General features: G+C 36.3%; 1 protein-coding gene across 4 annotated transcripts in view; it reads right to left on the bottom strand.

The window, feature by feature from the left end:
• LOC118733172 (glutamate receptor-interacting protein 1) overlaps positions 1-5300 on the bottom strand; it is a 179760-nt gene that overhangs the window by 57070 nt on the left and 117390 nt on the right. The gene's annotated exons all lie outside the window — the stretch shown is intronic.

The raw sequence follows: 5300 nt of genomic DNA on the forward strand, positions 1-5300 counted from the left end.
GCTGCCGTTACGTCGTGAAGTTGCAGTCGTCAAAGTGTTCCGAGCTTCAGCCTCAGCCTCAGCCTCTGCAATTGGTTGAGCTGCAATCAGCAGCGTCGTAGTGCTATGTCTACTTCCTCAATCGCAAATGCATTACATTACTCTTTGGGAAGGCAGCGGTACTTTGCGTCTGCTAAGTGCACTTGGATGAATTCATGCGCTCATGCACACGTTCTTACATACATACATACATATGTACATATGTATGTGCATGCTCTGGTCTGCGTTTGCTTGCGTGCAAAATGCATTTGATGAATTTATGGTATTGCACGCGTAATTTAGATTTTAATTAAATCTCATTTTAATTATTTTGCCGTTTTTTATATGTACATACATACATATATAATTAAATATGGAACAAGGCACAAATGTACTTGCATACATATATAGTGCAATGACGGGTCAACTATAGTCGCAGTTATAGACTGCAAGAGATTGTTAAGCGGCAAAGATAGGCTGGTCATGCAGCAGTCAATCTGCTCACTTTATTAGCCGGCAAGTATGCACATTCTTACCATATAAGAATATGTACATATGTAAGGGTTAATTCGAAAGGGGTTGAAATTTACTTTGCGAAATACATACGTACACGCACGCCCAAAAGTATTTGCCCAGAGAATTTTTTACACCATTTGCACAAATTTGTATTTAATTTTTTTTGCGTTAGTTTTTTTTTATAGAAAATATGGTTAATACTAAAAAAAGCATAAAATTACAATTTCTAAACTTTGTGCAAAACTAAGGAAAATTCAATAAATTTTGAACTTTTTGATCAGATTTTTTGAATTTTTTCTTTGATGTGCAGTTTGATTGAATTTTATTTTAATAAAGTGCAAGTTTGATGTACCTAGGAATTACCGTTGATTTTTGCCAATTTTTTCACGATTTCTTCCATATAAAATAATAATTTTCGAAAATACTTTGTACGAAAAAAAATGCAAAACACCTTCAGCAGAAAAATTCTTGATTTCGTCGCCTCAGAAAACGGATGACGAATGTGCAAAATGACGATTTTGGGATTTTGATGCAGATTTACTAAGTTGGACATGCTCTTTCGATTTCTGCAATCCATTTTTTTATATCTCCATTAGTTTTTGAGATATTTCGTGCGCATTTTGTCGTATGTTACATAATATTAATGATTGGGTATGCCTTTTGTTGTATGTGCTGAAAATGCGTCACATACGACAAATTCCCATAGAAACGTACCTTTTTTTTTAATCATAAAACGTTTGTCGTATGTGGCACATACGACAAATTCCCATACAAATGTAATCCTTTTTTTTAATCATAAAACATTTGTCGTATGTATCGCAAAACTTTGAACTTACGACAATTGGATGGTCCTCTACTATAACGATACAATTAAAATTGAAAATTAAACTAAGTAACTAATTTTAAAATTTTAAATTTTTAAATTTTAGCTTGCACTGAGTCTCCAATGAAATGAAAGAAATAAAAATGTACAAAAGACTGAATTTAATTATTGTTTTTTGTTTTTATATAAAGAAAACGTATGTTCGTAACATATTTACAGCATAAGAGATGTACAGATTTTTTTTATTAAATACATGATTATGTTTGTGTTATGTTTTTTCTAATAAGTAATCATTATTTAATAAATATGTCTGGTTTTTTCATCAAATTATACCATCGTCGTTGAAATAGATACTTTACTATTGTCGTATGTTCTGTGGACAAAACAAAGTGGTGAGTAAACGCTACTTACGACAAATGTATACGGAATGAAAAGTAAATTTTCTCATTAACGTTAAGAGATATTAAATGTAAAAATATGGGAAATCAAAACTAATAACACCAACTACGTCTCCTTCAAAAGTTACAAAAAGCTACCGTACAGTTTCGGATTAATTCGACCTTAAACTTCAAAGTCAATTTTCTCAAAACCGTGTTTTGTAACATTCGACATCCGTTTTCTGAGACGACGATATGTAGGTGCACAGCGGCCGATGCAATTAGGGGCTGACAAAGTGGTTTTGAATTTCTTGCCTTCGCGTGAGTTTGTGTGGAAAAATGTTCACATTTTTCATCGTGAAGGTTACGCAGCATTGCACAGTTCATTGCAACTTAATGCTTGATTGCACTTGGCTGACTGGTGGATTGATTTTCATTTCATACTTTTTTTATTGTGATTTTCACATTTTTCCTTTTTCCCGAAAAAATGAATTTTTTCACTTTTATTTCTTCTTTCATTTACGTTCATGGATGGTTTTGCTATGAGAAGTGCGTCATTCCCATTTCTGCGATTGCATTGACGTCATTGTTACAGAATTTTGGTTGCAGACCTATCTGCTGCTTTTAAGAGTTTTTTTTTTCATTGCCAACTGCCGGTGGCTGGCTGTTTTAATTTCTCTCCGCCTTTGTGCGCCTTATCTTGCACTCCGATGTATTCATAGTAAATATTATCGCCCCTTTTTGTGTCTTCCAAGCACCTTAACATGTGTTTGGTTGAATTTAAATGTTGCAACATTCATCGTCGCTGTTTCGTTTGGAGTCTTTTTTTGTTTTTGCTGGCTTGTTGCTTGAGTGCTGCAGCTCGAGGAACAGTAGTGAATCGGGTTTCCACTATCTTCTTCGCCTAACAATAGCTTCTTTTTCTTGTAACTGAGTCAGCTACCGCCGCTGTGTCCATAATGGGCTCGCCTCATTGCCACTCACTTTAAGCAGTCGCTTACAATTCAGCTCAACTAAAATTGCAATAAATCAAGATTTACAAAGAGCTTCAACGAGTTTAGTATCTAAGATATACATATGTATTACAAAAACGCCTGGATGTACGCCGCAGGATGGCTGATAGCATCGCCAGCTCATTTCGAAGTGAGAGAAAATTGTGACGACTTATCGCATACAGCGAACCGACAAACACAAGCACTACGTCATCCTGGGACCGCCCGCTCACTGCGAGCACAGTGAAAGATTTTCAAGTTGTGGCTGGTCTAAACTAAATACATAGTTCTGTAGTAGAAATTAGTTTTGAACTATCAGTTTGATTACAAGTTAATTAGTTCCTCTCGGTGTCATCCCACGCATAATCATCTACCCAGTTTACGGTATAGTTTGCTTGCGCTTCAACGATGGCCGAAATAGTCGACTGACGAGGGATCCTCGAGAGATCCCTGTTAAGAATCCTTGAGTAAGTCGAAATAGCAAATGAAAGCTCTGTAGGTTTCTAGCTTCCACTCGCCATATTTGCAGAAGACGAGATCACCAAGACTGTGGTATTCGAGAGAAGATTCAAAATAGAGTTTGGCAGCAAAGCTATCTTGCACAATTCTATATCAGGCTTAAGCCTGGTGCTCTGCATCACTTCGAATACTGCAGAGGGCATAGAAACAAGCATCTAGGGGCTCAGGAAAAAATTGTCCATGCCTTTGTGGAAATTACGGACCTTTTTTCAGGTAGTTGTGTACTTACGCCGTCATTCCATGGTCAGAGATCAACTTGCGAAGGTAATGCCGAAATGGTAGCATTATAATTTTAAGCGATAGTCAGGCGGAACTAAAAACCCTCTCACCACTTGAGCAGAAATGAGGTAGGAGATAAGCTGGCCGAAGAACCGGCATCCACCCCTCCAACAAGGTCTGAGCCATTTATTTCAACAACCCGTTACGGCTTCTACAAACCGAATGTGAAAGAGGATGTGTGGAATTCGCTCCAAACTACATCATTCTCCTACTCTGCTGGAAACATCAAAAAGAGAGTTGAATTACGAGTTGTGGCTTTAAGCCTGAACGTATTAGTGTGCAGATTGATCCAAAAATGTTACAAAATTCTTAATCAGCACTAACAAACGTTGATAATTATGAAATACGATGTCTCCTTGATCAACTTTGCCGAAGGCAGTAGTCTGAGTTTTTTTTTTTGCGAAAATGTCTAGCATTTTGACCGAAAGTGCAATTAATCTATCGTAAATATTATGTATAAAAAGAGTTCAAATAATTTTTTGTAGAAGATCTTAACCCTCTACCTCCTACCAAAATTGCCACTTTTTATCCTTCCTTCAAACAGCAATAACGAATGAAATTTGAAGCAGATAATTTTGCTGGGGGTCGCCGAAAAAGGATAACTCGTACGCGTTAAGCTGAGCACGCAAGAAAACTTAGTCGAAGCAAATTTTTACACTTTTGGGATAGATTGCATTGGGATGGATCGAAAATAATTCAGATAAATATTGAAATTCACTTGAGCTGGACTGATTTAAAAATACCCCCAAAAATCTACTTTTTATAAATAAAATTGGTTTATAAACATGATTTTCCCAAAGTCAACTCAAATGGCAGAAAAGTTTAAGCTTAAAAGGCCTATATAAAAGTGTTTAAAAGTTTTATCAAGCGAATAAAAATAACGATATTTTTGGATGTATTTTCAAATTAGCCCAGCTCAAGTAAATTTTAATATTTTTCGGTAATATTTTGTTGGAGGTCCTAAAATATTACAAATTTTATAATTCCGGTGGAAAAACTGCAACTTCTTTTGGATGGGGCACCCTAATGTACATATTTTAATTTTTTCGATACTTCGGTGTCGGTTATAATAAGAGTAAACATTTGTGAAGTGGGCCACCATTTTTCGAAGATCGTGTTATTTTTATGGAAGTTGTAGTTATTAACATTTTTAGAAATTTTTTGGAATCGTTTCTTTTAATTTAGCTTGGTAATTAATGTCGCACACTGTGCAATGCTCGCGCGCCTCTGCCGCTTTTTAGTCGCTTTACTGGTATGTACAATATTTCGAATTTTTGCGCTTTTCGCATTCGACTTTTTAACTTTACTTAAACTTCGCTTTTTATTTTCGTTGTTTTTTTGTTTTTGTTTGTTTTTTTTTTGCATTGCAATGCTCAGTGCACTCTGCATCTGTTGTGGTTGATCGCATGCGGTCGTGGCGCGCGTAACACGAGCAGCGCGCTTGCATTCATCAGCGGCCTGGCCTAACATGGCTGAGTGTCGGCATCGGCTTTCGCCAAAACACTTTCGACTTGCCTTCATAATTCATTATTGCGCATTGCAAACTTCTTACGTACGAGTATATATGTATGTATGTATGTATGTACTATGAGCCAACGTCCTCCCACTCGTTCCTTTGTACGCCAAATTCTTTGCTACTGGATGAATGACTTTGTTCGGTTCCTTTAAAAGTTGTGCGTTGCATTGCAAATTGCACTTACACACATACATACATACATACATACATTTTCACACTCATTCTATTCATGTGCTCATGTGTGTATGTATTTTTGCCCT

Source organism: Rhagoletis pomonella, unplaced genomic scaffold, assembly GCF_013731165.1.
Source record: "Rhagoletis pomonella isolate Grant_MI unplaced genomic scaffold, Rhpom_1.0 Rhpom_scaffold_00002, whole genome shotgun sequence".
Taxonomy (NCBI): Eukaryota; Metazoa; Arthropoda; class Insecta; order Diptera; family Tephritidae; genus Rhagoletis; species Rhagoletis pomonella.